This window comes from Drosophila serrata, unplaced genomic scaffold, assembly GCF_035046125.1.
Source record: "Drosophila serrata isolate PLE 108 unplaced genomic scaffold, ASM3504612v1 contig_342, whole genome shotgun sequence".
Taxonomy (NCBI): domain Eukaryota; kingdom Metazoa; phylum Arthropoda; class Insecta; order Diptera; family Drosophilidae; genus Drosophila; species Drosophila serrata.
The window spans coordinates 166,788-177,691 of NW_028257240.1; the positions used below are offsets into that span (position 1 = coordinate 166,788).

At 38.2% G+C, this 10,904-nt stretch overlaps 1 pseudogene; it reads right to left on the reverse strand.

Moving 5' to 3' along the window:
- Positions 1-3,574: 3,574 nt before the first annotated feature.
- LOC110185351 (dynein light chain 1, cytoplasmic pseudogene) lies at positions 3,575-3,844 on the reverse strand (annotated as a pseudogene).
- Positions 3,845-10,904: the final 7,060 nt, after the last annotated feature.

Here is a 10,904-nt window from a genome sequence, read left to right on the forward strand (position 1 = left end):
TGTAGTGACTTTTTTTATATTTCCAGTAATGTTTTGTAACTCCTTGATGGTTATTCTTGATAATGCATCAGCTACGTAGTTATCTTTACCCTTCAGGTATTCTACCGTAAAATCGAATTCCTCTAATTCAAGCCTCATACGTGTTAATTTAGAGCTAGGATTTACCATTGAGAACAAATATGTTAGTGGTCTATGGTCTGTTTTAACCGTAAAATGGTTACCGTAAATATATGGTCGAAAATGTGTTATAGCCCAATGAATAGCAGCTAATTCTTGCTCAGTAGTACTTTTGTTACTTTCTCCTTTAGTAAAGGATCGTGATGCATATGCAATTGGAAGTTGGATATGGATATATATATTATGGTTTTGAGTTAAAACCGCTCCACACGCTTGCTTACTTGCATCGGTTATTATGCAGAATTCTTTAGAAAAATCTGGATATTGTAACAGGGTTGGATTTATAAGTGCCGTTTTAAGATGATCGAAGGCATTCTGGCATTCAGATGTCCATTCGAATTTTACATCTTTTTTACATAACCTGGTTATGTGACGAGAATAGTCGGCAAAATTTTTTATAAAGCGCCTATAGTAATTGCAAAAAGCAACGAATCGTCTAGCGCTATCCGCATCATGTGGGACTGGGTAGTTCTTTATAACGTCGTATTTTTTATCGTCTGGCAAGATTCCTTTATCTGTGCATTTATGTCCCAAAAATGTGACTTCATGCATGAAAAATGAACATTTTTCAGGATGTAACTTTAGGTTATGTTGCCTACATTTCTCAAAGACATCAGTTAAGTTCTTGAGCATATGTTTTTCGGAACATCCTATGACTATTAAGTCATCCATATAAAGAAATGCTTGCGAAGGCTCTAATCCAGAGAAAGCGATAGTCATCATTCTCTGAAATGAATTTGGGGCTATTTTCAAGCCAAATGGTAATCGCGTAAAGCGATACGAGCCATTGCTCGTTGAAAATGACGTTATATCCCTGGAACTTTTTTCAAGTTCAATTTGGTGAAAGCCAGACATTAAGTCTAGGCATGAAAAATATTTTGCTCTACCTAGTTGATCTAGAATATCATCAATTCTAGGTAATGGGAATTTATCGGACAATAGCTTTTTATTAATTTGACGATAGTCGATTACTAATCGCCATTTTTTCTTGTCAGAGTCCGGGAGGGACTTCTTCGGAACTAATAAAAGGGGGCTATTATAAGCTGAAGTTGATGGTTCGACTATTTTGTCATCTATCAATTTTTGCACTTGGGATTGAATTTCTTGTACTTGGCTGTGAGGGCTTCTATAGTTCTTAATGTATACAGGCTCATCATCCTTCACTCTAAGCTTTTGCTTGTAAAAATTATTTGTTCTTATCGATTCGGTTTCCAGTCCGAATATGTCTGTATATCTGGTGCATAACTCTTTTAATTCATTTTTGAACAAGGGCGGAAAGTTTTTAATTAGCTTTTTCATAACGAAGTCATCTCTTCCTTCGTTAGTTTCTGTTATGATATCATAATTATTTAGAGTTTCATATTTAATTTTATTTAAATTTACAATCTTATTGGAATTTGTTGTATTTATAATACGGACATAAGTATTTTTGTGATTGGATATCGTATTTGCGATATAAATTCCTTCATCAATTTCTTGATTTAATATCAGTATTTGATTTTTTATTGAGGGAATTTGTATTTCACGGACAACTTCGGAACGAGCTGGGAGTACTGTGGCATTATTTTCACAAGTATGAAGTATTTGTAATTTAATGGGATAATTTAAGTTGTTTGGGCGAAGAATTAGTGAGTCGCCACTCTGTGTGAAATCTAATTGGCAATTATATTGTTTTATGAAATCTATTCCTAGTATGCCATCACTAGGTATTGGGAAATTTTGCTCGACTAAATAGAAGTCGTGCGGAATTATATATTTACCTGTAGTGAGTTCTATACAGGCTAAACCTTTTGAAGAGATTGTGCCTTCACCAATTCCCGATATTTGGGTATGAATTTTATCATTTTCATTTTCAAATATATCTACATTTTCTTTTAATATAGATATATCTGCACCAGTGTCAAGCATCAGTGTATAAGGTTTACCTGTTCTTTCATTGTTAATTTTTACAAAGATGCTGAGATTAAGGTTGATGGTTTTTACTGAGCCATTTTGGGCTCTAAATAGCTGAAGGGTTCTGCTGGTTTCCCGAGTTACCTTGGGTTACTCGGACATTATTCTGATTATTGCTTGCCCCGCGGTTGTTTCCGCCACGGTTATTTCCACCGCGGTTATTTCCTCTATAATAATTATTGTTTTGATTATTATAATTCCGGTTGTAACCGTTATTTTGGTTATAGCCATTGTTTCGGTAGTTACCTCGGCTATTACCCCTACCGCGATAATTGTATCTGTAATTGTTGCCGCGATAGTTGTTTCCTCGGTGGGCGTACAATATTGAATTGGCATTACCTGTCATTTCAGTACTACATTGTATGTACTTAGTGACGGCCTCATTCATGTTTGTGAAATTTCCTGCTTCTAATATTGTTTTGAGTCTGCCATGCTCACAATTTTTAACCATTGTGGTGATGGCTTCCTTCGTGCTGAATTTGTCAGCGTGTTCGGCCGAAAGGCCTTCGTCAATATATGAAGCTTCGAGGAGCTTTCGTAGGTTGTCTATTTCTGATGTAAATTTTTTGGCTGTTTTGCCTTTCTGGACTGTTTTTGACATTTTTGCTTTCACCACGTCGGATGTTTCACCGACTATAGTGTCTTGCAGCTTCTTTATTATTGCATCTATTGTTGTCTCATTCTGTACTCTGTACAGCGTTGATCCTACAATTTTGGATTTAATCACCTCTACGGCTAAATTTTCGAAAGTGCCTTTCGTAAGGTTAACCAACTTCAAAGCTGTTACAAATCTCTGAAGCTGTATCCTTTGCCCGTTGAATTCTGGGATGGCATTCGAAATCTCCTTAATATATGCCCTTTGGGCAATGGTTTCGTCAGCCATTGTGGTCGGTTTTACTTCTACAATGCTGTCGTTATTATCCGTGTCCGTGAGGTCCTGATCTGATAATTCAGATTGAATGAGGACTGCAGGAATAGTGAGGTTGTTTATATCTTTTTCCTCTATTTCGGGGTCTGTAGAGACGGGGTTATCTATCTCACCAGGCTCGAGGGCTGGCGAATCTGATAATTCTGACTCTGTCTCTATTGTCAAAGGGTGTTTAGTATAGTTGGTACTGAAATGGCCAAGTTATACCTTTGTTTAACGAATATTAAGTTCTCTCGCAATCTGTTCAAGAACTTTGATACTCGAGACCAATGGGCTTTGTCTAGCCTGTCTCTCTGGTCATGTATCAGTATACGCGCAGTGTTAAAGCGGTTTACTAATATTTCAGCATGTTTGTTCACAGTATTTTGCTGTGCTTGCCGAGTTCTTGATAATGACTTATAGGATTTGTCAAAATCAATTTTTATATAATTTAATTCCTTGTATAATTCGTCCCATTCCATTATTTAATGGAATTATTTTGTGAACGAAGCTTGTATCATAACTGACTTTCTATTTCTAACCTCTCTTAAACAATAGGATGGCTAGCTTGTCCAAATTGAAATATATAAAATGGTTTGGCTCATGGGATACATAAGATCCGAATTCACTGCCGACAATGCAATGCCATTTAGGTTTGAATTGTATATCGAACTGATTTTTAATGTGTTCGGCAATCTTATATTCGATGCTATTCTCGTTTAGAGCCTGTCTTGCGCAATCAATGGCAATTTTCTTCATCTCCTCACTCATGTCGGTACTCCTAATGTCAGCTTTATTACTAGACATTGTGCTAAATTTTTTGTAATTATTTATTATTTTAAATCATTATTATTTTATTTCAAGTAATGTATTTCTTATATTTTTTTTTATTTTTAGTTCTTAATATATTTTACATAGTCATACATATTTTTTGTTTTTGTTTGTTTTTATTTTTTATTTTTTTTTTTTTTTTTTTTATGTTTGGATATTAATTCAAAAACATTTTATTTCAAATATTGTCAGCGCTTATTATATCTTGTCCAGGTCATTAGCCTGGCTTTTATTTATGGCTCTTTTTGATATGCACATATTGTGGAACATATAAGCTTTATACAAAATAACTGCGCACAGAATAAAAACAATAATTGACAATAAAATGTTTGTTAACTGTGAATCAATATTTTGTGTCTCCACCTTATTAATTACATTTGCAGTGGAATCCACAGTTTTTAAATCCACAAGACCCATTTCGAATGTTGTATCTATTGGTATTTTTCCAATTTCTCTTTTATTCTCATTTGGGTCATATTTTGTAATTTTATATATTTTTTCTGAGAAGTAATAGTCAGAATCATTTATTTGATCTGTTTTACTTATTCTATTACTTCTCATTAAAAGGAAATTTAAAAAAAAAAGAATCTTAGTTTCTCTCTAACATTTTTTCCTACCTATTATTTGTACAGCTATACGGGCCATACTTCTAATTTGGCAGAAAAGGTTCCGCTCAATTTTACAAATTATTTTATATTATATATAAAAAAAATATGCATCGCAGTGCAATCAAAAAAATTATGCAACGCAGTGCATTGGTAAAAATAAAATTTTCAGCTCGGTTACGTTTCTTCCCTCTACGTCAGCTGGTCGTCGCCGGTTTGGCTACGCTGACGTTCCCTCGGTGGCGCAGGAGGTGGGGTTTTCCCGCACTTTAATTGCTGCTGCTGCTGTCCGTGGCCTTTTGGGCTCAGGCGTTACCGGTGCCGGTCCTCGCACAGGTGTAGTTACAGTGGGGGCTGTACAGTGGTCCAGGGCAATCCTTCGGGCATGTCTTTTCGAGTTTTGGTAATGGCTTGGGTGTTGTAGGTTTTTCTATTATTTTTTCATTAATTTTTCTTGAGTGAGTGGCAGTAATTTTTGGGTGTTTATTCTTGTTGCTCACTATTTGTTCATTCAGAAAATCCAATTCTTTCTGAAGTTTTTGGGACGTAGTCCACGCTGGAGGTGGATTATTCGCATAGAGTAGCCACTTCAGGTGTGCTATTCTTTTTTTTATTTTCTTCGCAACTCCTCCGCGATTACCCATTACTTTCACTCTACTCACTCAGACTCTCATTTCGAGTTTTTTTTAACTCCAGCCCATTACACTCCACTCTCTCGGATTTCTTTTTTTTTTTTTGATTTCTTCTCGATGGGTGTCTGCTAGGACGCAGTGAACAGTCGTTTCTCCAATAAATGTTATAGGATCATCGCCAGATTATATGATAATATTTTAGTCACAGTCGCGGTAGTGTTCCCGATCCTGTGTCTGCAATCTTCGGATCCAGTCGTTTAGCTTTTCTTCGATGATTTGTTATCATTGATATCCTTGGTCCATGTATGGTGGTGGTATATTTTTTTCATTTTTTAGAAATATTTTCACTTAGTCTTGCAATCTAAAATGATTGCGACTGTCACGGTCGCCATGTTAAGATATAGTTGCCAAGATATAAAATAATCTCCACATCAAAATAGAATACTCCAGAGGTTTTATTTAAAGTTGGTTTTTATTAATTAGAAGCAGCTGAGGTGCCGCTCCAACAATCAAAATGTCTCTGTTCTTTTACAATATTTCTTAAGTCTAAGTAAGGCTAAGTCTCGTAGCTGCGCTGCTCGCAGGCGGCGGCAGAGAGACGATTATATATTCTTAAATACATAAACACATAGCTATGCTCGCTTAAAGCTGAGCGCGGAGATATATGCACATACATACATGTGGTCCGCTCGTGTTGCATTTATGCTGACACTTGCACTATTTGTGTGCGGGCCAATGTATAAGTGGGCAGTTCATATTTCGTCCACTTGAGGTTCATGAGTTATGTAAACACTGCAACAAAGTGTTACAGTGGGTATTCAATATATGTGCATACTACACCATATTAGTGCTCCGTATGTTACTATGGTCTTACAACTGCTGTTTAAAGCCATATATATCCTTATCTTCCTGTTCGCTTTCTGAACAACATCGGAATTATTTCGTCTCCAAAATTACTTCCAGTTAATTTTCTTATTGTGATAGCTCTAATTCTGTGTCTGTGGATCTTTGTTCTTCTTGTGATGAGTGTAACTTCGTTTTACATGGGTTAATGTCAATTCAGTATTTTGCCCATTTATTGATTCGAGATATTCGACGAGAAAATTTTGGGGTTTGTGAGGCGCATCAGGTGAAGGAATGGATGGGACATAAATGTCAAAAGCTGAGTATAAAAATCCGCATTCCGAATTTAATGTGTAGGCAGCTCCGGCACGTCCAGTCCAAACCAAACCCGTATGCGATCAGCGAAACGCGGGTCAATATGCCCAAGATCGGCACAGCCAGGGTGTGTGGCGTTAGTGCACAGCCAACAATAAACAGTGGCCTGCCGCGAAGTAATTTTGCGGCCATGTGCACAATCCGTGACACAACATGTTGAATTATTGATAAAAAGCAATAAGCCCTTACAAGTAAAAGAAAGGCAATTAAATTATTTGGCGAAAAATCCGATCAAGACAGAAACACAACGAGAGAAACAAGTTTTATTTAAGCTCACGAAAACACGAGATTGTGTGATTGTTCGCGGTATACCGCAACCGATGCAGCAGTAAGCGTAACGCACAGTACAAGATAACAAGAGCGAAAGACGTGTAGAAAAAACCTATTTTTCGCCGAATTTGTTTTCGGAAATTAAAGTCTTTATTAAAGATGATCCAGATGTTTTGGGTAAATAAAGATCGCCGAAATACTGATCACTGGCCAAAAATTTCGGCTTTTTAGAATAAATATTCACGGTGAAAACTTTGAGCAAAGGTAGAGCAAAGGGAGAAAAACGTCCGACTCGTAGACAAAACTTCGCTATACTAAGGCAAACCAAAAAAACCTTTAAGAGTTTGATTTTTTAAAGAATCAGAATATTTAATGTATGTGAGTACAAATAATTTGTATGGTTGGACCATTCCTAAATCCTTACTCATGGAGAGATTTAAAGTCTTTGAAAGGGAGGATGTAAAAACATTTAATGTTGAATACCTTACTGATTGTTCGGAGCAGATCGCTAGCGCCTAATTGTGCGCGCATGGGTTTATGGCTGCACCTGCTGCGCTCTTAGCTTTTCCGTTTCTTATCTATTTCTCTCTCTCTTCTTCTTCTATCGCCTTATCTTAAGCTAAGCTACATTGTAAGCGTTTTGATATATATGTTAAAGTCAAGCATTCGATCGGTAGTTGCAGCTCCGACCAGAGAAAAAACGAAAATAAAATACAGCATATAATCGACCTATTCGTGCGTTCGTAGTTATTGCCCAAGGGTGGCAAATTGCTTGTCCTCCCCATAAACATTTTGGTGACCCCGACGTGATTCTTTGGCTCGGAGCCTGCAACCCGGTGTTCGTTGTTTAATATCGTTTAAACAAATCGCATTGCTCCGTTGTCGCTTACTGGCATTCGGTCATAAGCACACAAACAAACTCACATACACACATACCTTATATATAACAAGCTGAGTGCATATAGCCGACCGCTGATTTTCGGCTAAATCGCGCTGTTAAACAAAAGCTGTGTTGTGCCAATCATTGTATAGAAAGGTGGCTCGCGCTTAAGCGTCGTAAATAGCGCCTATTGTATATTACCTATGCATATAAGCATAGACGTGCGTGTGCCAAAACTCCGCTGTTTCGAGGCAGACAATTACAATAACAACATTGTCGAGGTTCCGTTGCATCTCGGTGACGCAGATTAACCTTATAATTTGCGCGGTGAAAACTAAACGGGTTCCTATATGCCGAAGCGGCCAGACATTTTCCCTTTATTAATTCTTTTCGCGTGAGAAAATAAAGATGTCTAACACGGAAAATTCGGAGTGGATTAATTCAGTGTGGAGTGGATTAATTCATTAAATCTGGCCTTTGATTCCGCACAGACTTCGCTGGAAAAATTTGACTTTTCGGAGATAGCAAGCGACCATCGGATTGAATTCTCCACGGCGTTCATGGATGTGAAGGCGAAGATAAATCGAGGTTTAGCGGCGCTTCGCAAATCTCAATTGCCGGCTGCAATCGCTGCAAATTCAACATCCATCGACATTATTAATCATCCGGATATTTCTTTCCGATCTAGGAAGCCTCGGTTGCCAATTTTGGAGATAGCTCGGTTCCATGGATCCTATTCTGATTCGCCGGATTTTATTGCGACGTTCACCACGGGCATTGAAAATGATGAAGAGCTAAGTGATATTGAAAAATTACAATATCTAAGGTCAAGTTTAGGCGGCGTGGCTCTAGAGACCATACGTTCGCTTGAGCCCTCGAATGCCAATTATAGAAAGGCTTTGGACATTACATTTTTAGGCACACGTACAGCCAATATTTGGGTCAAAGGGTGTCGAGAAGGGATCAGCCAAGGGTCTTCGGGAGTTAAGCGATTGCATGAATTCGCATCTGCGAGCAATCCGTACCCTAGCCTCTACGCAACAAATCTTGGACGGATTGCTGATTCACATCGTCGCTCGATCAGAGGACGCGGGAAAAATGGAAAGAGGAGTTGTCCATCAACGATCTATCTACTTGGGATTCTATGGTGTCGTTCTTGCAAAGGAGGTGTAGAATTATGGAAAATTCGGTAACGGTATTGGTAAGGCAAACACTAAGACAGCAGGTGGGAAAAGCCCTGCATAGGTATAGCTTCATTGCTTCAGTTGATAGCTCAAGTCTTCCGCTATGTACGTTTTGTGATGCGAGGGATCATTATTTGCCAAAATGCTCTCGATTTTTAAATTTGAGTCCGCATGTTCGATTTAGACAAGCAAAGAAGTTGCACCTGTGCCTCAACTGTTTGCGCAAGGGGCATAGTTTTCAGCAATGCAAGTCAACGCACTGCAAATATCAATTGAAGCACCACTCATTGTTGCATTTTAATCAGGACCCATCTGTACCATTCACCGCCTCATCTCTATCATCCGATCCACTTCTCAACTCGCAGCCATCAACATCTTCATCGGCATTAGCATCATCACATTCATCATCGCATTCATCAAAACCTCCACCAAAACCCACAAATTTTCTGCCCATTGATTACGTGTTGCTTCCAACCGCTATTATATATTTGAGAAATAAGGCTGGAGAATTTATGCCTTGCCGAGCAATCTTAGACTCGGCGTCCCAGCTAAATTTCATTACTTCTCGCCTAGCAAACCAACTAAATTTGAATTATCGAAAGTCGAATACGCTAGGCTCTGGGATTGGTGAATCCTCTTTGAATTCTGATAAGGCAGTCGACATTCTAGCGCAGTCCCGGGATGCAAGTTATCGTGCCTCATTCTCCGCGGTTGTGACTGATAGCATCACTGAGTATCAGCCCCATTTCGATTTAAACGCAGTATCATGGAAAATTCCGGAAAATATATCGCTCGCTGATCCTCACTTCAATCGATCAGATCGAATAGATCTCATAATTGTTGCTGGACTCTTCTTTGAAATAATGGCTACGGGACAAATTTATTTGGGTAGCGCGTTGCCAACCCTTCAGAACACCAAACTTGGTTGAATCGTCGAGTGCCGAGTGGAGGGCTGCCGAGTGCGTCTACTCCTCAGTCTGTCTTAGCTGCCGTCGTCAACGATCCTACTCATCATTCTGATGATGGCGCACTTGCTGCTGTAGCAAATCCAGCTGCCTTCTTGGCTACAAGAGGAATTCAACAGCTCTCTTACGATAAGAGAAAACATTCGCATGCTGGATCACAAGCGTTTCTGACCCCATTTCGGAAAAGTTGTTGGCCAATTGAAGGCCACAAAGTCGATAAGCTAGCCGTTCTGCCCCACGATGCCGATGAAGTTGAAACAGTACCTCTTCCAACGGGAGTACCTCTTTCAACGGAGCAGACCGCTAGCGCCTAATTGTGCGCGCATGGGTGTGTGGCTGCACCTGATGCGCTCAAGGGTGGCAAATTGGTTGTCTTCCCCATAAACACTGATTTTATATTGGTTATGTTCTAGAAGTTGAATCTCCATACTCACTTCAAGATTTACATAATGACCTTTATTTTTGTCCAGCCAATAAGCTCCACCCATTGGTCCACAAGGCGGTCTCCACGACTATGTGCAAGAGACCTTAAGCCGTTCAAATTTTCATAGCGCGACATAATTCACAGACAAACTCTAGGCCATTCAGTTGAAGAAACTAGGAAACGTTTGTGATAAGCCGCTATACTTAGGTTTAGTAGTTTTATAATTATCTTAATGCAAAATGTACGATTTTCATTATTTCACCGCGGCCAAAAAATTAAAAGTTCTTTAAAACGACAATTCTTAACAAGGTTACAAAAAAAAGGTCAGATTGATCAAGATTAAAGGAATTTTTTTATTTTCTTAAATAAATTTCGAAATAATCAATGTAAAATACGAGTAAACGAAATTTATATTATTTTTATAAACAAAATTCATAAAAAAGGAATTTCGGATGCCAATCTCTTGAACAAATGCATTTTACTTAGACTTTTGCTTTCTAATATCACACAGAAAATGCAGAGTCCATATAAAATGCAAAAGAACATCAGCGATTGCCAATATTCGCACAGATGAAATTTGAAACATCGCTTTCTAAAATGTCGCGGGCGACCGGGACTAAAATTGAATTTAACTAGAAAAGAAGCTAACTTTTGCACGCCGAATTTTATATACTCTTGCAGATAGAACTTCTATGACTAGGAATCCATACTATTCTACTATTTTATGTTAAAAAACAATGAAGTTTTACCTGCTTTCATTTCATTCACCTATACATATAATATTTGGAGTTTTACATTCACAGATTTGCATTTTTCCTCCACATCTAACGATTGTTTGTATGGCATCTATATGATTTG